At 46.1% G+C, this 22,928-nt stretch overlaps 2 long non-coding RNA genes across 6 annotated transcripts in view; one reads left to right on the top strand and one right to left on the bottom strand.

Moving 5' to 3' along the window:
* Positions 1–1,539, bottom strand: part of LOC135970713 (uncharacterized) — a 43,445-nt gene extending 41,906 nt beyond the window's left edge. For both annotated transcript variants that reach the window (XR_012434260.1, XR_012434262.1), the window contains exon 1: positions 1,268–1,539. This is a non-coding gene — a long non-coding RNA (uncharacterized lncRNA). The remainder of the gene's footprint in view (positions 1–1,267) is intronic.
* Positions 1,540–5,875: 4,336 nt separating this feature from the next.
* Positions 5,876–22,832, top strand: LOC107129637 (uncharacterized). Of its 4 annotated transcripts, XR_012434501.1 has the most exons (4): positions 5,876–5,998; positions 11,151–13,599; positions 17,448–18,189; positions 18,282–22,832. It is a non-coding gene; the product is annotated as an uncharacterized lncRNA (long non-coding RNA). The 4 variants fall into 4 exon arrangements; XR_012434502.1 differs by having other exon boundaries at positions 13,512–13,599; positions 18,096–22,832; XR_001490459.3 differs by having other exon boundaries at positions 13,512–13,599; positions 17,448–22,832.
* Positions 22,833–22,928: the final 96 nt, after the last annotated feature.

The following is a 22,928-nucleotide window of genomic DNA, read 5'->3' as shown; positions in this document are numbered from 1 at the left end:
CTAATCACTGTGTGTGGCTCTGGTCAGACCCAGTGAGGGAAACGGTAACTCCTCATCGTCTGTTTCCTAAACTATGCATTGGCCTGAATGTGCCAGTAAAGAAAGAAAGCAAGGCAAAGTCCAAGCAGGGCATGGCGCCATGACGCTGTAAGAAGGCACCCTGATCTGCCCTGGGGGCTCCAGTCCACTTTGTTGCCAGGACTCTGAATGCAGACTCTAAGTCACCCCAGCTCAACATCCCTCAGCAGTCCTCACAGCCTAGTAAATAAACTCCTTTCTACACATTTGCTTTTATGGCTCTACCTCATTACTTTCTCATTCTCGTCCTCAATTCTAGTCAAGAGGGCATTTGCCAATGTTCATAGTGACCTTTTACTGAGCACTTACTTCATGCTATGAGCTTCACTAAGCATTTATACCCATTATCTCATTTAATCCTATATTAATCCATAAGGTAGTTACTGTTATGCCCATTTTTCAGATGATGAAACTGAGGCACAGAAGTTAAAGTCTTCACACTATTTACTGCCATCAAACCTGCAATCAAGCAAGTAGTTCTGTTTGAGGTAACCATGTAGTCATGCAGACAGTCACCACAGGACATGCATAATCACCTACCCCCAAAAGCCCTCGACAGTGACTGGAAAGATTCCTAAGTGCCCTCTCCCACACTCTGCTCCCACCCTTTAATCCTGTGGCCACTCTCCACAACCCCCTTTGCATAGGTGATCTCATCTACATTCATAGCTTTCACACTTACAACCTCCAGATTAATCCCACAGATTCGTATGTACAACTGCCTATTTGAAATGTCTACTTCACTGTACGAAGGCATCTCACATGAAGCATGTCCTGACCATACCCTTCCTCCTGTAGATTGTACCTCTTCTAGATTCCTCCCAGCTAAGACTAATTATAAGCAGTGTCCAAAGCCTATCAATTCCAGCACCCTAGTGGCTTTTAAATCTGTGCCCTGTTCTCACTGCTTTAGGGTTAGATTACAACCCCTTTTCCTTTTCACCTGAAACATAAAATGACCTCTTATTTTGGACCCTCCACAAATAAATATCATAAATTGCATCTGTAAGTTCTGTAGCAAACCTTCTTTCAAACGGTGGAGTCTAATTCCTTTACCTTTGAGCATGAGCTAGACATAACAGCTCTCCTCCAGCAAATAGAACATGGCTGAAATGACAGTATGTGATTTCTGAGGTCAGATCACAAAACACATTGCCACTTTCACCACACTTTCTCAGATCATTCTTACCTTATTCTGGGCTGAGCCAGCTGCCATGTCATGGGGATACTCAAGCAGCCTATGGCAGGGTTCATGTGGAAGGAACTGGGTATCTACAAACAGCAATCACCAACTTGGCAGCTATGAGAGTGAGCCACTTGGAAATGGCCTGATTGCTGCTCCAGCCATGCCTTCCAGTGCCTGTGACCCCAGCCTGCGTCTTCATGGCAACCTCCTGGGAGACCCTTAACCAAAACCTCTCAGCTAAGCAGCTCCAGAAATCCTGATCTCCACCCGGCCACACACAGAACCAAATGTGCTGTCGTTTTAAGGCATTATGTTTGGAAGTAATTTAGTGTGCATGATGATAACTAAACCCTTATCCCGTTCCCCACTTATCACAGCCAGGGCTATATTTTTAAAATGCAAGTGTGATTATGTCATTCCCCTACTTAAAATTCTTTTATGACTCTCCATCACCTACAGACTAACTGTGAAACTCATTAAGACAGCATCCAAGTTCTTCAGCATCTGGCCTCTTTGGCTTCAACTCTCAAGAGCTCACTGAAGGAGTCTTTTCTCTGGCAGGCCAGAATTTGTTTTATATCGGATCCCCCTCTCTCAGAGATTCTCCTTGAAGTAAGTGTTAGATCATACTCCTAAGAGTTGTAGGCAATTTTTATCAGTACACTCATGAACATTTACCAGGGCACTGCCCACTCCTGCCCAGGAAAGAGTGTCCTCTACATCTGTCTCCTAGGCAATAGAACAGTACTGAGCTAGAGGGAGGCACTCAGGAAGTAATTTTGATGCAAGAAAGGATGCAATTGATAGGGGAAAAGTTATCTAAGACTGATTTCAATAGCAATCGCTGACTGAATCAGAGAGCCCAATTCCAGCAGACATTCTCTATCAACTCATCTAGATAAAACCAACCTTTTTGGAGACTAAGTCCCTTTCTGGAGACGGAGAGTCTGAAAAACACGCTGTTTTGTGTTTTCCGGAAGAACAGCCTGGTGGGATGGTGTGATGCTTTAAGGCAGCACCTGCATCCTCCCATCCCCCCATGGCCCTGATACTTGAGGCATCCCATCAGGTCATCCTGACACCTGGGTGCCATTGGAAACTAACTGAACCTGGAACACTGGGATTTCAGGTTCAATGTTGGTGTGAAGGGTGTGCCTATGAGAGGCCTGGGAAAAGTCAGGCACATTTACTTTAACCACAATGATGTACTGGGGCGCTACTATATACAGACCCTAAGACTTTAGATATATCAGCAATCTTACAGGGGAGGAAAAGTAAGTGGTATTTTTTACTGTTCATCTAAGTGATTCATGTTTCATATAGATTAGGAAACACCAGTTTTAGTCACTCTTAGAGAAACGTATTTGTGTGGGGGGATGCTTGGGGTGGGGGTGGGGGCTCTGGAATGTCACTTAAATTGGTGGTTGCCTCACCAAGGTGATGAACCTGAAGGCTTTTTTTTTTTTTTTTTTTTTTTTGAGATGGAGTCTCGCTCTGTCGCCCAGTATGGAGTGCAGTGGCATGATCTCAGGTTACTGCAACCTCCGTCTCCCAGGTTCAAGTGATTCTCCTGCCTCAGCCTACCAAGTAGCTGGGACTATAGGCACATGCCACTACGCCCAGCTAATTTTTGTAGAGATAGGGTTTCACCATATTGGTCAGGCTAATTTCAAACTCCTGACCTCAAGTGATCCACCTGCCTTTGCCTCCCAAAGTGCTGGGATTACAGGCATGAGCCCCCACACCCGGCCTGAAGGCTTTTATACTTAGAAAATACCTGAACTCCTCCACATGGCTGACAAGGACCGCAGAGCTGCAGGGCCACCCAGGCAGCTCTGGCCTCCTCCCGCTACCTGGGGCTGTCACCCAGGTCTCTCTTTCATTCCTGGGATGTGCTGAGGGACTTGATGTCTTCTCCTTCTCCAAATTTTTGCAGGGCTGGCTCCCTTAGTTGTTCAGTCCTAGCTCAGATGCTACCTCCTGGGGGCTTATTCCCTGCACCGTCTTTCAGAAGTCACCCCTCCCGCTGTGTAAGACAGGCTGGAGCAAGGAATTTGCATTTTGGTAAAGGCATTGCTGATAATGATAGCTAAGAAAACTCATTTCTTCATATCAAAACTTTGGTCCACTGGGCATTGGTGATGGAGGTGGGAGGGGAGAGGATTCCTCCTTGTTGCTTTGGATCTTTTTTGGAAATGAGTGCTTTTAGGGCTTGCTCCACAAAGGGGAAAAAAAAATCTAAAAATGTTCTGGCTTCACTATAGTGTTAATGGTTTCTTCTCAAGTGTTTGCCTAATTGCCTTTAATTAGCAAAAACTTGAAGGAAGTTGATGGCTTAAATGCAAGCAGTTCATAACCCTCACATAGGTCATTTACTTTGAGGCAAGGGAGTGGCTTTTGTGCCCTAGGGCAGGAAGGAGAAGGGGCAGTGTAACCTCTCTGGGCCAGGCAGGCCTCCTTCAGTGCAGACCTTAGCTGCTGACCAGCAGCCGGGAGGCACAGCTGCACCTGATGAAAGTGACGCTTGCATTCCGTCCGAATCCCCACTGGGCACCACAGCACATCCTACAGCGTCTGGATACTGATGTCTCCAAGGCTGGTGTGTTTTCAACCTCTTGATTCTTTACTTTATTATGGACTATTTCATAGTCTAATTGTGTGCCTGTCTTCTTGTTCTATTTATGATGGGGCACATATTTATATCATATTCCTTATAATATCATAAGGAATATATATAATATAGATTATATTTTAGTCCTGAAATTTATCAAGGAATATAAGATATTATATTACAATATTAATGATAATTTATATTTATTATATATTATAAGATAATATTATACTATATTATAAATATGTTACCTTATATTCCTTGATAAAATTCAGGACTAAAAAACAAAAAGAGAGTGAAATAACCAGCCATAATCCATCCTGGCTGCTCCTTGCAGTCAACATCAGTGGTGTCCTGGTAAGCTGGCTCTACAAAGGAAGCGGGGGAAAAAACCCTGACATGCCATTTGCTGGTTTCTTGGTATAAATACTCCTACCATGGCCAACCAGCTAGCAAAATTTCTGAATATTTAACAGTCAGTTCCCAGGAGCCCACACAGGCTGGTCATAGCACATCACGGCAAAATACCTTCCCATCAGCCCATCTTAGGAATATTGCAGTCTGAGCTCTGCCACAGCCCCTAACTAAAGAAAATAAAGGCCAGGTGCTGTGGCTCATGTCTGTAATCCCAGCACTTTGGCAGGCCAAGGTGGGAGGATCAGTTTAGGCCAGGAGTTTGAGGCCAGCCTGGCCAACATGGTGAAACCCTGTCTCTACTAAAAATACAAAAATTAGCCAGGCATGGCGGCGGGCGCCTGTCATCCCAGCTACTTGGGAGGCTGACGTGGGAGAATCACTTGAACCTGGGAGGCAGAGGTTGCAGTGAGCCGAGATCGCGCTACTGCACTCCAGCCTGGGCAACAAAAGCGAAACTCCCACAAGCAAGCAAGCAAGCAAGATAAGGAAGGGAGGAAGGGAGGAAGGGAGGAAGGAAGGAAGGAAGGAAGGAAGGAAGGAAGGAAGGAAGGAAGGAAGGAAGGAACTAGTGTCTTCTCCACAAACACTGGTAGCTCTTATTTTCTAAAAGAAATCTAAGCTAGTATACCAAAATCTGGTTGAGTGAATATTCAAGAAAAAAACCATCCATAATCACTATGAACAATCAATCTCTTATATGAGAAGCATATTGATTGTGTGTCCTGTCCTGCTTCTCAGCTTGTTGCTGAGTGTGGGGGTGGGGGGAATTCCTGATGGCAGGGACCTTGCCTCCTTAATGCGCCTTTGCCCTCCAGCAAGGTCAAAGCTTTCAATCCACAGGGAAGCTCAATTATCCTAATAGGAGGATAGCTGGCCTTACTGAGGGAGTTAACTGAGTTAGGAGCCACAGCCTTTGCAGAAAAGTTAGATGAAAGCTGGAAGTGAACCTGACCTACATAAGGTACCAGGCCTGAGTCCCATGCATTTGACAGATGCAAATAGCCTTCATCCAGACTGCTGGAAGGCAACCAGTGGAGGTTCCAGCGCAAGGCTCAGCAGCAAACCTGGACCTGCCCCACGTCAACTGGAAATTTCAAGGCTAGGCCAGGTATGAGGCTATGCAGAAAGAGATAAGACATGTGTGCCCCACCTCAGCCCTTGCACAGCCCCAGCAATGCTAACCAAATCCCATCCCAGCCAAAGGGCCAGGAAGAAAAAATAAAAGACAAAAGCACCACATGGAAAAGAAAAATTCAGCAAATAGCTCTCAAGACCAAATGCCTAGCAAACAGCTGTGTGCCAGAGCTCCTCCTTACTGTGGAAAAAAAGGAATAAATGTTCTGCACCTATATGTCTCGTGTGGATAAAAACAATGAAGTTGTTGTTTCACGGATTGATTGTGTCAACATCCATGGAGTCCTTACCATGTGCCAGTAACTGGGCAAAGTGCTGAGGACACAAAAGTAAAAAGGACAGCCTGTGTCCTCCTTCAGATCTCGTGACCCTGGCAAGCGGGCAGCTGGGTCCCCGCAGGACAGAGGTCTGGGAGAATTGCTGGTGTTTGCGCACGTGCAAGTGCCTGCAGACTGCAGAGTGCAAAGCCAAGAAGCGGCAGAGGATGGAGACCAGAGGCAAAGCAAGGATTCAGATTAATGGACAGCCCTGTCGGAGTCAAACAAAGACCCAGCCTGGGAAGCCAACACCAGGTAGGAGGTGAAAGTACTGAAGCCACAGTCACCCAGATAGAGTCAAGTAGGTTTGGAGTAGACATTGAGGGCAGCACCTGCAAGATTCTTTCAGGGACAGAAAGGAGCCTGTGTCCTCCCCCTCGTTGGGAAGGGAGTTATTAGAACCACTATTACTGGTTCAGGAACTCTCGAGGCAATCTAAAGCACCATCAATGTACCATTATTTGGTGTGCCACTAAGAAAGAAATAAACCCTAACGAATTATGACACACCACCAATGTTACATGTATTTCAATTTCAGAAATGCTAAAATAAGAACTAATGTGTATCTTAGAATCAATGAAATACAGTAGTGGGGCATAGATAATTGGGTGAAATATTTGAAGGGAAATGGATACAGACACTGAATTGCCAGAATAGATTAAATAATGTCACACTGTTTGGGATACACTTTTATCACATTGGGAATCCTGGAAAACCATGGAGACAGGCAGGGCACAGCAAAAAGAAAAGAATGAAGTGGTGGCCTCTGGCTCAGCCATCTCTAAGATAAGAGAGTGAAACTGATCACGAGATCCCAATCCTTAGTTAGAGACCCTCATTAACTTGGTTTCTAGTCCTCCATTCTTCTAGGCAGTGTCTTGTTTCTCAAATTACATCCATCTATGGGGGGGGGGGAGCGGGGACTGCATTATGAGCACCAAAATGTGAACAAGTAGTGCATTAGTTCTGTGAAGTCTTGTACCTGTGATCCCTTTCCTCACACAAGTATCAATTCTGTTTCCTACCCATGGTTGGGTTGACTTCCACTGGGGTAATATATACATGTAAAGACACACATAAAATCTGGCAAAAGTAAGTAGCTGTATTGTTCAACACCCATAAGCTTGGGCCTGATGGATGAATGACCGCAGGTGGGAGGCAGGAAATAGTTAGGTCTCATTAGAGGGACGAGTGTGGCAGAGCTACAATACAAATTGAAAACAAAAGACCAAGAAAGACTATCTGGATGGCGAGACTTAAAACACAAACTGATGAGCCATGAGGAATGGAAGGAAGGATGTCTTCAAACATAGACTGTACCAGTACAAACTACAGAGAATCTATCCTAGAGGGGTTAATGGCTGGAAAGTCACAAAGGGTCACTCGCCTCCTCCCCTACTTCCCTGGCACCAGTAACATCAGCATGGACAGAGCCCTGGCGGATCTGCTCCTGGAGGGTTCGAGGGAGGGGAGTACTGAGGCTAAGCATCGCATCTCAATCAGGCTGCCGGCCCCCTGAGAACAGGCCCTGTGTCCTGTTTCTGTGTTCTCTACAGTGTGTCCTGCCCGTGGCAGAGGCCACACAGGACAGGGCTGAGGGAGGATTGTGGGTTTTCTTCATTACAACCCTCCTCAACAGTTAGAAACTGTCCTTATACTCAAGGACAGTCCTACACCAGATCACCTGGGCAAACCAGGCCCTTGTCCAGGCTGGACCACCCAGGACTTACCCATGTGTTTTCAGGGTCTTAGAGGAAGGCTTCACCTCCCCTGCAGCTGAATGAAAGCTGCCACGTCCCACTTACCCCACAGGGGTCGGATCTAGAGAGTCTCCGGGGCTGCTCCAACATACCATATTCCCTAGATCTTTCTGATCACCGCATGTCCCTGCCAGGGGGTCTGCACATCTGCCTGCTGGGGGCTGGGAGTGGCCGAGAGCCCCAGCTCCCACACAAAGACCTAGCCCTGAGTGTGCAGAATGGCAGGTCTCAGATGCAGAGCCACCGCTGGCACAGGGTAACATGGAAAATGCCTGGCCTTGGCACAAGTGCATTCTGCTCGGAATATCTAGCAGGAATCGTAATCAGAGGGCAGAGGCAACTGCATTTGTGGGGAGAAAATGTGGGGCGATGCAGTGTCCCGAGCAGCTTCCCGACCCCCGTCATCGCCGTCCTTGCGTTGTGCCACCGCCCTTGAAGATACTTCTTTTGGTGGTTCTGTGGGAGCTGCTGCCGATGAGGACGGGGTATCAGTGTCTGTTTCTCCTCAGCCACGCTCAGCGAGGTCGCTGGGTGCCAGATATGGAAACATAAATGGCAGCTGCTGTCCTGAAAGCAGGTGGCTGCTCTGACCAGGGAGGGAAATGGCTTGGGGACTTACTCATGCAGCCTGAGAGCCACAGAGTAAGAATAAGCGTGCAACAGGTGTGTGTAGGCACGATTGTGTATGCCTATATCTGCGTGTAAGCTCCAGAGCTGTGAGCTCACACACACACAGGCACACAGATACACACATACAGGAACACACAGACACACGCACATGCATGCACACACACACAGATGCACATACACACACATACATACACACACAGACACGCAGAGACATACATACAGATGCAGAGACATACGCACAGACACACACATACATATACACACACATGCAGAGACATATATACAGACACAGACATACACGCAGACACACACATATGTATACACACAGGCACATAGAGACATACACACACACACATACAGACACACAGATGCACACGTACAGACACATACAGACACACAGACACGCACAGACACGGACAGACACATACACACATATACATAAGCACACACAGACATACCCACAGAGACACAGACACACATGTGCACACACACAGACACACACAGAAACACACACAACACACAGACACACAGATACAAACACATAACACATACAGGGAGATACAGAGGCACACGTGTATTTATATATACACAGACACACACACACTCACATAGCACACACATACACAGAGACACGCACAGATACACACATAACACACGTATGCAGACACACATAACACATGCTCCTCCCACCCCATTGGTGGTGGCCACAGGGCTGTCCGGAGAGCAAGCAATCAGTAAGCGTTTGTTGGATACTTAGTGAAGGATGAAATGACTGAATGCACCTGTAGGTGAAACGGATGCTTCTGCTTGCAGGGCAGGCTCTAAGAGTCGAACAGGGGCATGGCAGAAGCATCGCCACAAGTGCTGACGAGGTGATGGCTTAAAACACTGCAAGCGCCATGCAGAGCGAAAACTCCTTTCAGAGGAGCTAGATGACCCGGGAACTATTGCTGTAGCCTCATTATCTGTGAATGATTGATTCCAGACAGGAATTGAAGATGAGGCAACTGAGAAAAGGAAAAGGGAAACACAGTGTGCCTGTTAAATGCCCTTGTTCACCTGGCGAGAGATGCACATGTATAGTCTCACCATCAACTATCCATGTGGGGTATATATAAAAATATAGAAGTATACATTGGATGTGTATATATATGTGTATATGTCTGTGTATACACACATATATACACATACACACATTATGTACATTTATATCTGTATAACGGCAGTGCCTGCACTGGCTATTTCCAGGCGGCCCATATCCTGTTTTAAACTGATTTAAAATATTGCTACTGTAAACTAATATCGTGATTTGCAACCACTTAAATTCTGGGAGAATTTCCCAGGACTGTGATGAAAATCCCAGCGTCTGGTGGTTCCCTCATGCCAGCTTAACCCTAATTGCCTACACTAAGTCCAATTAGCGGCAAATCAGATTCCCCTTCATTTCATCTGATGAAGTAAGCTTTGGCAGGAGCATCTGCCCACGCAAAGCAGAATGAAGAGGGAGAGAAGAACGGGGTTGCAGGGAACAGGGACATGAGTGTGGCGACCAAAGGGTGGCCACAGTCCTCCTGCCCCTGAGTCTCCATGGCTCCGTGCCCCCAGCATGCAGATTCCCTTCCCTGCACGGAGTTTTTGTAACTGAGTTTGGTGAGAATCAAATCTATCAGGTACAGTCCTAGAAACAAATAACTTGAAGTCTACTTTAAAGGCAGATTCTCCTGGTCTCTTTCTTTCCTGTGTCTCTACTCTGTGCCTCTCTCTAACACACACACACACACACACACACACACACACACACACACACACGGCCCTTCTGTAAGCACACTTTCCTCTCTGTCCCCTCTCAGTGCCCCTGCAGGCACTGGGTGGCGGCTGCCGAGGAACCAGTAGGACTGGCACAGCCATGGCAGTGGAGCATGCGGTCCAGGGCACAGATATCAGCGGCTCTGGCTCCACAGGCAGTGCATCCTGCCAAAGCCTTCTCTCTCTGCATCTCAAGGTCACAATAATAGATTACGAAAGAGTGGAAAAGCACGGCTCAGAAAATGGGCCGTGGGGACTTTCCTCTGGGTGAGGAGGAAGAGAACAATGCCCGATGCGGCAGCAGGTCGTTTGAACTCTGCGAGGGAAGGAAATGTGGAGCGTGGGGTCCCTCCAATGCCTGGCGCCTGCAACGCCCCCCTTCAAGGGCTCTGAAAACACCAAACTTGGGACCATTGGAAAATGATTTCTCAGGTGTTCTGATGTAGAAGAGATTCCATCACAAACACTAACCTGTTTCACAAGAATCAAATATTTACTATTGTGTTTCATGGTGGCTACTTTTTAAGTCCCTTGCAAATTAAGGTAGGACAAATGTTCTCACAAAATAAATATTCTCCTGTCTTCAGAAACCACTGATAAACAGTCAGCGCCGATGAATCCTTGCCTCTCCTCAGAATAAGGGAGGGCTGTTATTTTAAAGCAGCAAATAGAACCAATCCTCAAGTGCCCTGGCGGAACAGAAGGCTGGACTGTTAAAAGTTTGTGACACTCTCAGGGATGACATTGGTTTCCAAGGGCTGCAGCAGCCATACCCAAAGAAAACATTTTATGTATGATGATGTAGTAACTATACTTCAAGTCTTGACTTAAAACATGTATAATTCAACAACAAAATTACAATTTCTCTGTAAAAGGAGCACTTTTTAAAAATCCAAGCCACTTATACCAGTTTGAAAATATTTGGGGTCTTAACTGTTTCTGAGGCTATAGCAAGTGGTTTCTCATAAAATCAGACCCAAGGGAGCTCTCTGAGAGGACCCTAGGCACTTAGATTATATTCCAGGTATAATTTATTCCAAACAGTTTAGCATAAACTATGGTCACATTATAAGAGCATACTCTGGTTGTAAAATGTCCAGGAAAGACAGAAATAGAGGTGGGGTCCAAGAAACAGTTCTAGTCTCCTAGAAACCATGCCTTCTGCTCAAGCCAAGTGCTTCTCCTGATCACGTCCTCCTGGTATCTCCTAGCGGCCGCGAGCATTGGAACACAGTCTGACCAGTTCCTGAGCCACCAGGCACCTTCTCTGAACGTCTGAACTATCCGCCTCTTCCCTCAGAGCGGGCCTACAGGGACTCAGCAAGGCTGGGTGCTGGAGGGTCACTCTGTAGGCCTGGCCAGAGGGAGACCACACCACCCAAAGAAGCCACTCAACAGCCAGGGCTCCCCTGAGAGGTCACAACTGGTGACACAGGCCCTTCGCTGGGAGAGCCCAGCCCTACCCAGAACAGAAGGGCTCACTGCTCCAGCCTCCAGCCTTCAATCCCAGCTGGAGCTTTTCAGCTCTAGTTTTTCCTCCAGGTTATCTTCCCTCTGTGGCCTCCAGCGGGTCACCCTGTGATGCTGCAGTTCCCCAGTCTTTGCAAACGGGGGAGAGATGACTACTGACTTCCGCGATGATTCATGCTGGTTGTTTACAGCAGAGAAGGAGGCAGTGCGGTGCCTGCACGTCTTGGAATTAGCCGAGCTGTGAGGGTGCACCGAGGCCAGCACCGGGCTTCCCGGGTATGCCAAAGCTGGAATTGTGCTGCTGCCCTGCAGAGGAGCAGGGGGAGCGGGGAGCAGGGATACAAAACCTTGCCTGTCAAGGAACGCAGTGTTCCTGGCCCTGTCTGGAACCTTCACAAAGCAGGTGGGAAGGGAAAGTGCGTGGATAAGATGGACTTCCCAAAACAGCTTCTGCCAAATTAAATAAAGAATATCCAGTTCCTTCTTTTTAAATATATATGTATTAAATTATGAAATCATTTAAATATGTAGAAAAGTGCAGAAATAATAGATCAAAGGTCCAAGTACCCACTCATCAGCTTTAACATTTTGCTGTCTATACTACAGATTTTGTTATTTTCAAAAACAAAAATGCAATCAGTCAAGCAAGCACACAGCAGTTCCTGAAGGGATTTGATGTCGAGCAATTGCAATACCAAACGAGCCCACCTCCAGTTCTCTGCTGAACAGATCCGCTCATGATGTTATTTCCCTCACTCTGCCACCCCCGAGTCTCTTCTGTTGCTCTTAGGACACCATGGCGAGAGCTCTGGAGTCCAGACTCCACTGTGGAGACCGACATGGTTCCCTGAGCTCCCTGCTTGGTCTCCTGTCCTGCCTGGTCTCAAGTCCTACCTACAAAGACTGACAGCACTGTACTAATGCAGCAGCTTCAAATCACTGAGCAAGCAGCCCACTCCTTCCCGTCTCCTCCTGAGCCCACCTTCTCTCCACGCTCCCTTATCCCAGGCTGTCCATAGGTACCATTTGGCTCCAATTCTACCTCATAAGTGTTTCTATGAATACAGGCTTTGTGGAGTGTTTATTCATAGGACATTAATCCCAGAGGGGAATAAAAGCAGTGCCGTCCATGACATTATCTGTGTTAGCCTTGGATTGTCGGCTGTAAAATGCTAATTGCAGCCTCTGGAGTTGAGAAGGTGTTTGTATGAAGCCTGAACAGGGAGCAGGAGGGCAGGCAGAAGAGGCAGCCCAGCCTTCTAGGAGCCAGGGCCCTCAGAGGAGGAGGAAGGCCTGGGGCCAGGCAGCAAGTGGACATGGCACAGGGCCTGGTTCCAGAGCTGGGCCTGGGAGGGGGCCTTTGTACTGCCCAGAGGAGGGGCCACAGTGTCCCTCCAGCTACCTGGTCACTGGCTTTACCAAAGCTGGTATCCAAACATCCCAGGGGTCTCCTCAGAGCCCGTGCAGCTGAACAAACCCATGTTTTTAAAAATGAGAGTGACACCAGCCTGCCCCTCCTCCCAGTGCAGCGGGGTGTGAGGGTGTGCGGCGGGGTGTGAGTGCGCAGTGGGGAGCAGGGAGCCTAAATCCTAGTACACATAATGTATTTTGAGATTCCAAGGAGCTCCTGGATGTGCATTCAAGGGTGGCAGTGTTTCAGGAGGGGCAGATAGACGTGCAGGCAGCCACACCCTTTCCCCTCCCCCCTCCCCCAGCAATTTGTTCCTTCTCAAGTTTGAGACACGTGAGTCTTGCATCTGTGTCTCTGGAGCCGCCTACACAAACCAGCGCAGAGATCACAGGGCTGGGACTGGCTGGCGACAGTTCACTCCCTCAACTCCAGAGGAGGAAATGGAGCCAGAGGTCGTAAAACGATGATAGAATCGAAAACAAGACCATTTCTTTCTGCACCCCACACCCTTTTTACTTTCACACATGCACACACACACACCCCACATGCACACTCACACCCATGTCCAGGATGGCCGGACAGAGCCCCTCCCAGTCCTGCCATTCATTTTGCATACATGCTTGGCTGGCTAGTGGGCAGGATTATGTTTGACAAAACCTCCTTTTAATCAATCTGATGCTTGCCAACCTAGGAGCTGACAACCGTGCAAAGCACCGGGCCATGGGGCAGTGTTCCATTTTGTTTCCTCTGGACAGCTGGCAAGATGGAGTCCCTCGGAGGTGAGAGGATGGTTTCTAGAAGCACGGGAATTCTCAGTAGTGGATTAAACTGCAATGCAGACCGTCTGCATCCCCAGTGGAGAGTCAGAGGCTGGGGAGGATGCTGAGCATTCCAAGCAAGCACTCTTCCAGAAACCTGCCAGCTTCCCCACAGCAGCCAGGGTGACGATGGGAAGAGCTGCTGCAGTCCTCGCCTTCAGCCCGTCCTGGAGCCTGCCCAGCACAGCCAGCCGACTTCCCAGAGAGCAGGGGCTGGGGCACGGGAGGGGACCCAGTCCCCTCAGACTTCAAAACAGATAACCATCTTACAGATAGGCCCATGAAATACGCTTGAAAGGGATGAATAAGGAAGGAAGAAAGGGAGGGAGGGAGAGAGGGAGGGAGGGCGGAAGGGAGAGAGGGAGGGAAGAAGAGAGAAAAGCAGGAAGGAAGGAAGGAAGGAAGGAAGGAAGGAAGGAAGGAAGGAAGGAAGGAAGGAAGGAAGGAAGGAGTCTCTCAACAGCTAAGCTATGTAAGAAGGACCATGCTAGGAAGTCTATGTTTTTTTACAATGATAAGGATGCCAGTTTGTCTGGGACTTTGCTCATCAAGCCCTACTCATACCCCCATAAAATCCCTTGCCTTCTCCATTGCCAGTTCTTAAGGACTTTATTTTTTCACTCAGACATTAGCCATTCATGAACCTTACAAGGTGTGTTCTGAATTCTACCTTAGCTACTAAACCATACCTGAAGATACCGACTCAGGAGCCAGATCAGTCTAGTCTTATCCTGACTGTCCTGACACTGGGCTGTGACCAAGTCTCTCTCAGCCTGTGGAGGGAAGGGTGCCTGGAAGTCAGGCAGCCCCACCTGGCTACAGACACCACACAGGCTGTGCCATAGTGGGATATTGTGATTTATAATAAGAAATATGGATTTTGGCCTGTGTCCCTGGTTTCTGGCACAGAACTCCTAAAAGACAAACAAACAAACCTGCAAACAAAACTTTGTAATTTCCTGAGCAGTAGGAGAACATCTTTTGTTCTAACGTTTGGTCTTTGACATGGTTCTCAACATGGAGCTCCTAAATCCCTTGGAATTTCCTGGGTGATAGGAGTGCTTTTGTTCTAATGAGGCGGCCCTTGGTGTGCTCCTGGGTCAGGGCTGGTCACCAGCAAGACCAAGCTATGATTAGACGCTTGGAACTTTCAATCCCAACTCTCATCCTTTGGGGAGACTGAGGGGCTGGAGATGGAGTTAATCATTGACCATTCCTACATGATGAAGCCTCCATAAAAATTTCTGAACTATGGGGCTCGGGGAGCTTCCGGGTTGATGAATAAGAACACACGTATGTGCCAGAAGGGCGGCACACCTGAGAGGGCATGGAAGCTGCTCACCGCTCCCCCATACCTTGCCTTCCATCTGGCAGTTCCTGAGCTGTATCCTTTTATAATAAATGGGTTAAAGTAAGCAAAGGCTTGCCCTGAGTGCTATGAGCCATTCTGGCAAATGATTGAACCTGAGAAGGAGGTTTTGGGAGCCTCAGATTTGCAGCCAAGTTGGACAGAAGTTGTGTGTAACCTGGGCCCTACTACCTACAATTGCACAGGAAGTAGGGGGCAGTCTTGTGGGACTAAGCCATTAATCTGTGGGATCTGACACTATCTCCAGGTAGATGGTGTCAGAATTGACACCAACTGGGTGGCAGAGAACTGGGCAATGTGCAAAAAACCCACATATCTGGTCACAGAAGTGATTTGTGTGGTCAGAGAGAGTATAGAGAAGGAAAAACAGTCGGTGTTTCCTGTCTTACTGACGGTCATCAAGGTTTCACCCCATGGCCTTTGGGGACTTGGAGTTGAAAGAACAACCACCCGGCATCCTTGAGGCTATCTTCCCACTAAACATTATTTAAAGCAGTACATCCAATATGGCAGCCACTAGCAACACGTACCCATTGAGCACTTCACACGTGGCCATTAGGATGTACTGAAAGTACAAAAAAAAAATTCACTGGATTTTGAAGATAGTGTAAAAAAAGAAGGCAAACTATATCATTAATAATTTTTTAGCATTGATTATATGTTGAACTGATAATATTCTGATTTTATGGGCTAAATGTCATGTAGTATAAAATTATATTCACCTTTTTTATTATCATAAAATACAAATATCATAAAATTTACTTTTTCTTTTTCTTTTCTTTTTTTGAGACAGAGTCTTGCTCTGTCGCCCAGACTGGAGTGCAGTGGCATGATCTCAGTTCACTGCAACCTCTGCCTCCCTGGTTCAAGTGATTTTCCTGCCTCAGCCTCCTGGGTAGATGGGACTACAGGTGCCCACCACCATGCCTGGCTAATTTTTGCATTTTTGGTAGGGACAGGGTTTCACCCTGTTGGCCAGGCTGGTCTCCAACCCCCAACCTCGTGATCCACCCACCTCGGCCTCCCAAAGTGCTGGGATTACAGGCGTGAGCCACCGCATCCGGCCAAAATTTACCATTTTAATCATTTTAAGTGTGCAGTTCAGTAGTGTTAGGTACATCCACATTATTATGCTACCATGACCACCATTCATATCCAGAACTTCTTCATCATCCAGAACTGAAACTCTATGTTCGTTAAACAATAACTCTTCATTCTACTTTCTGTCTCTATAAATTTGACTCCTCTAGGTAATTCATGTAAGTGGAATCATAAAGTACTTGTCCTATTGTGACTGGCTTATTTCACTGAACATTATGTCTTCAGGTTCATCCATGGTGGAGCATGTGTCAGAATGTCCTTTTTTTTTTCTTTTAAAGCTGAATAATATTCCTTTTCTGTATAGACCACATTTTGTTTATCCATTCATCTGTTGTTGGACACTTGGGTGGCTTCCACTACGGGCGGTTATCATGCAGAATGCTGCCATGAGTACAGTGTGCAGATGTCTGTTTGAGTCCTAGCTTTCATTTCTTTTATTTCTTTCTTTTTTATTTTTTTATTTTTGAGACGGAGTCTCACTCTGTCGCCCAGGCTGGAGTGCAGTGGCGCCATCTCGGCTCACTGCAAGCTCCGCCTCCCGGGTTCAAGCGATTCTCCTGCCTCAGCCTCACAAGTAGCTGGGATTACAGGCGCCCGCCATCATGCCCAGCTAATTTTTGTGTTTTTAATAAAAACTGAATTTCACCATGTTGGCTGACTGGTCTCGAACTCCTGACCTTGTGATCTGCCCGCCTCAGCCTCCCAAAGTGCTGGGATTACAGGCATGAGCCACCACGCCCAGCCCTAGCTTTCATTTCTTTTGGGTATATACCCCAAAGAAGGAAGGAATTGCTAAATTTTATGTTAATTCCATGTTTAATATTTTGAAAAACCACCATCCTGTTTGCCACAGCAGCTGCACCATGTTACATTCCCATCGACAGTGCACAAGGGTTCCAATTTGTCCACATCCTCACGAACGCTACTTTCTGTTATTTATTTTTAAGCTTTTCATAGAAACCATTCTAATGGGTATGAAGCGGTATTTCGTTAGGTATTGATTTGCATTTTCTTAATGATTAGTGATGGATCGAGTGTCTTCTCATGTGCGTAGTGACTATTTGTATATCTTGTATGGAGAACCACCTGTTTCCTTTTACTTTTTTTGTTTTTAATGTGGCTACCAGAAAATTTAAAGTTACATGTATGACTCACAATGTATTTCTACTAGAGAGCTCTAGTCTAGAGCGAATGAAGGTACAGCTCCTACCATACGGAGTGTTTTAGCAATGGAAGGAATCCTGTTATTCAGAATGTGGCAAATGCAGTTCCAATTAATTATCTCTGAGTTTCTTTCCAAGAATAATATTTTATGATCTCTTTCTCTCTCTGCTCTAAGGACTTAACCTAGTGCTTTCACGTCAAAGGAGAAAAAAGGAGTCATTCCCCCATACAACGTGGAAGACCCAAAGGTTCAGGGGACCCGCCATCTGTGTAGACTGGATGGGCTCTTCTGACTGGGCGGTGTCTCGGCTCCAGAGCTCACCACTGTCCTGTACCTGGGGGAGAAGCATCCATGCATATAAATTAGGCTGATAAAAGTTTGCACCTTCTGACGTTCCAAGGGAGGGATGAGATACCATCAGAATCAAGTCCCTTGGGCTGGGCACGGTGGCTCAGCCCTGCAATCTCAGCCCTTTGGGAGGCCGAGGCAGGGATCACCTGAGGCCAGGAGTTCGAAATCCAGCCTGGCCAACATGGTGAAATCCCATCTTTACTAAAAATACAAGAACTAGCTGGGTGTGGTGGGCGGGCACCTATAATCCCAGCTACTTGGGAGGGTGAGGCAGGAAAATCACTTGATCCGGGAGGCAGAGGTTGCAGTAAGCCAAGATCACACCACTGCACTCCAGCCTGGATGACAAGAGCGAAACTCCGTCTCAAACAAAAAGAAAAATCTAGTCCCTTGGTCTTAGGGGCAGAGACTACAAGTTTATTCCGCTGAGATAAATGCATTTCTTGATGCTACAAGCCATCCTACCCACAGAGGCTGCTTCTAACAGTTTCCTGGGAGTCTCATGCTACATTTAGTAGAAGAAAGTTGTCATCGTTTTCCACCATTGAACAGTTACAAGACTGGGGTAGGCTCCAAAGTTACTTCTCATACGTTTTCTTATTTCCTCTGAGGAAACAGCATCACCAGCCCAGATTTCCTTCCTTTTATCTTATTTAGAATCTCACAGAGGCATGACCCACCATTGGGATTGAGCTTGGCATTTACAGAAGACCCGCAAATGCTGTGGCCTAGAACTTCATTTCAAAGGTAAAAAGAAGAAAAAGAAGAAATTTTGTGGAAAAAGCAAGAACTATCATGATGTCTGTCACTTTTTCTTTCTTTTTTCTTTTTTTTTTTTTTTGAGACAGAGTTTTGCTCTATAAGGCTGAAGTACAATGGCACGGTCTCTGCTCACTGCAACCTCTGCCTCCCAGGCTCAAGCGATTCTCCTGCCTCAGCCTCCCAAATAGCTGGACTATAGGCGCACCACCACACCTAGCTAATTTTTTGTATTTTTAGCAGAGACGGAGTTTCACCATGTTGACCAGGCTAGTCTCGAACTCCTGACCTCAGGTGATCCCTCGGCCTTGGCCTCCCGAAGTGCTGGGATTACAGGTATGAGCCACCATGCCTGGCTGCCACTTTTTCTTTCTAAGAGGAATACATTTATAGCAGACCAGCCCTTGCAATAGCTGTTAATATGGCTTGAAAAGAAAATGAGGACAATATTTTAATGCCAGATAAAAAAGTAGAAACCAGGCAAAACTATGATCTGGTCACCTATATGAAAAGATAATGCAAAGAGTAATACTAGGTAGAATATATTTGAATGCATTGGAGGAAAATGCTCTGTAAAAATAGACTTTATAGTTTATGTATAAAATATAGCTTATAGAAATGTTCTTTGCTGGCTGGGTGCAGTGGCTCACGCCTGTATTCCCAGCACTTTGGGATGGACCAGCCTGGGCAACATGATGAAACCCTGTCTCCACTAAAAACACAAAAAATTAGCCAGGTGTGGAGGTGGGGTCCTGTAATCACAACTACTCGGGAGGCTGATACAGAAGAATCACTTGAACCTGGGAGGCGAAGGTTGCAGTGAATCAAGATTGTGCCACTGCACTCCTGCCTGGGCGACAGAGTGAGACTCTGTCTCAAAAAAAAAAAAAAAAAGAGAAAGAAAGAAAGAAAAGAAAAGAAACATTCTGCTATCTAGATTCATATAAATACAGGGGACTTGATATCTTGGAAATAATAGTGACTCATGCCTTGATAAATCCTTTTATACCCTAAATTTTTGACCCTGTAGTAGAATCATCTAATTTCCCTGTAAAAGAACCATTGAATTTCCCCATAACAGAATCATCTAATCTCCCTAATGTCAGTGTCCTCATCTGCAGAATTAAAGATATAATTTGCCCTACAAGATTTGGGGGATTTTTGTAAGAACCTATTGAAATAATAGATGTACAAACATTCTAAAAAGTTAGAAGTAAAATAAAAATGATTTTATAAGAGGAATATGGTTCATTATACTAGATTTCCTATCACAGTGACTGAGAAAACACTGATATTCATGGGAAGAAATGAGAACCTGTACCAGCACTGTTGAAGACTGAAACAATATGGGATTTCCATCCATCCCACCAATTTACTTGGATCATCTTTTTAGGAGGCTTACAGGGAAGTTGTGGTGGTCTGTGCATCATATAGTTTATATTTAATATACAGAAACTTTTCTTTAAGGAACCCCAGGCTGGGCGCAGTGAGTCACACCTGAAATCTTAGGACTTTTGGGAGGCCAGCGCAGGCAGATTGCTTGTCCAGGAGTTTGAGACCAGCCTGGGCAACAGAGCAAAACCTCATCTCTACAAAAATACAAAAATTAGCCAGATGTGGCATGGTATGTGCCTGTAGTCGCAGCTACTAGGGAGGCTAAGGCGGGAGAACCACCTGAGCTCAGGGAGGTTGAGGCTGCAGTGAGCTGTGATTGCACCACTGCACTCCAGCCTGTGTGACAGAGTGATACCCTGTTTCTAAAAAATAAAGTAAAGTAACCTGAGTGAGGGTGGGAGAGAGTTAACCAAAGAAAACTGAAAATAATACTAGAACCTTCGCTATTACGGGCAGAAAGTTTCCTGCAAGCAGCAGCCAAGTTCCCAGAGAGGAAAAAAGTGTGTGTCTGTGTGTGTGTGTTTAGCTTCAAAATCACAAAACACTTAGGTACTATGTTTTATTTCTCCAATCTTCCTTCTTTCCAAAAAAAAGAAAGAAAAAGAAAATGAATGCAAGGAGCAGAGGTCTCAGAAATCTTCAGGCAGTCCTGCCTGAATTGCTAAAGCAAGGAAGCTGAGGGCCTTGCAGCCCATTCCTCTAGTACCTATGGCGTCTGGGGCCTGCAGCAGGTGTGGCGGTGACGCGGGTTATTTGTTTTCCAGGGTCAGGTTGGCACATTTCTAGCCCAGGGCTCTGGGTAAATGTTTAGATTTCATTTTCTGTCTGGTGTTCAACTCCTGGGCGTCAAAGGCAGGCCCCTGCATGCTGCTGCCCTCCTACGTCCTTTGTCTCCTCCCAGGGGCTGGTGGGAATTCAAGAGGTGAGAGGAAAAGGGAGGGGAGGGAGTGGACGCTTTGCTGCGGTTCCAGCTCTCCCCAAGAGCCGCTTTCAAGGCACAGCATCCTCCTCTCCCTCGCCCTCTCTAGGGAGGGCTTGCAGCGCCCCAGTACTGGGAATGGGGCTTGTTTACACAGCTCATTATTCGCTCTTTGCAGTTGCTATAGCAACCACCAGGGGTCAGTTTATAGAAGGAGAGGAAGTTCACTTTTGGGGAGTTAACCTTCCAGCTCCTGTGCAAAGCGCAGCTGAAAACAAAAGCCCCAGACACCCATGGAGAAAACACATCGAAAAGCTTCCTATGAACGTAAGCATCCTTTAGGGCAAAAAAACCACTCAGAGACGCCACGTTTCTCCCTTGCTGAGAGTCTCCAGATCAGCTGACGGCAGAATGAAGGTCTTACCACCGCACCGGGCAGGCTTTCCTCTCGCCCCCATCCTCTCACTACTTTGCCCTGTTGTTAGTTAAGATGACAAGGGCATCTAAGTTCATTTAAAGTGATAAGTTTCATTAATATTACGTATTAACGGAGGACCGGAAAGATCTCTGTGAACTGGTACGATTCCCATCTTCCTCCTGAAGGGAGAGGCAGCACCCCATCAGAGCAGCGCACCCATCTCGAGATCCACACCCACCAGAGAGGAGCGGCGCTGCTTCTGTAGAGCTTGCAGGGAAGACCCCCAGGATGCCTGGCCAGTGAAGAGTGTCCAGCACTAACTTGCTTAGCTAACCCGATTCAGCAAACAAATAATACAGATGCCCAGTTAAATCTGACCTGCAGAAAAACAAGGAATTTTTGTGTAAGTCTTCCATGTAACATCTGGACCATATATACAGTAAGTCTATAGAACCTAACATAAGCCAGTCCTTGCCCTCCTCCTCACTGGCCACCATCACCTCCAAAAGAGTTTAGTAGATAAGTTCTCTTTGATAAGCAAATAAAGTGCCAGTTTACTGTTCAGGATGATCTAGGCCTTGGACTATCAGGCTGATCATGAAAAAAATGAAAGGGAGTGATTTACATATATGCAAATCATAAACCAGAGGCTAGGCTAGCCACAGACAGCCACTCATCTTCCCTCAGATCTAAACACCAGCATGAGTTACTTGATTGGTAAATGCAATAGAACTCATTTTGTGAATTATCTAAAATCCATAAAGGGTAATGATTTCTATTTGTTTGAAAGGAAAAACATTTTTACTGTGTATGTGTTTAAAGGAATAGACCAAATTTGTTTCTGAGCGCTACGCATGTACAGGGGAGACAGTGATATTTGCATTTATCAAAGTCACACCCTTCCCAGCATTTCTTTTGCTAAGGTTTTACCGCTTCTTCATCAAGAAGGCTGGCTCAGTGAAAGTTTTACTGAATTTTGTAGAAATTCTGGAAAACCTAGACCATTAGTTGTAATGCTGTGCTGACCCTAAATCCACGAACCCAAAACTTAAGGCAAAAAAAAAAAAAAAATTAAGAAGCATAAACTTTTATGAAAACAAAGCAAATAGCAGCTGTAGTATGTTCCATCAGGTCCCCACCAACTCAGACTGCAGACTCCCACAGCTCTGATCCAAAACAGGGAATTAAAGGAAAACTGTCAAGCTAAACATTATCAACAATAAAAATATTCTCACCTGTTGCTAACTCTAAAAATCTCAATATAGATTTCACAGAGAAAAAAAAAGTGTTAGTTTTAGAAGCTGATCCTTCTAAAGCCCAGAACAGTGAGTTCTAATTTTGTCTCTTCAATGTCTGGTTGTGACCTCCGTGGAAGTCTGTGGACAGTTCTGACTTGGTCTCCCTGTGGGCAAAATGCAGATACTGAATTATACGTGTTCTTTGCCTAATCAAGAGTGTATAATAAGATTGTCTATACCTATACTCTGAGCTCTTCAGACAAAAGGCAGGAAGTAGAAATGTGATTATTTGTGCTGTTCACTTTTTAAACAAGCAACTTGATTTAGAAGTTGAAATCAGTTTAGTTGTTTGGTTTGGTTTGATTTAAAGCACTTTGAAATAACTTCATTTTGGAAACCCTATTTTCATTTATTTAAACCAATAGTCCTCTGCTTTTTTTCTTAATCATTTGTTAATAAACCCTACATTTGAAGCTCAAGCATTCAGACAGTGTGTCTTTAACACCATTCAACAGCTGTTAAATGGGATAATCACCTGTTTATCCTCATGTCACTAATTCAAATGCTAATTGCAC

The sequence above is a fragment of the Macaca fascicularis genome, chromosome 4 (assembly GCF_037993035.2).
Source record: "Macaca fascicularis isolate 582-1 chromosome 4, T2T-MFA8v1.1".
In the NCBI taxonomy this organism is placed as follows: Eukaryota; Metazoa; Chordata; class Mammalia; order Primates; family Cercopithecidae; genus Macaca; species Macaca fascicularis.
The sequence above is the reverse complement of the archived record's forward strand: the minus strand, read 5'-3'. Positions and strand labels throughout refer to the sequence as shown.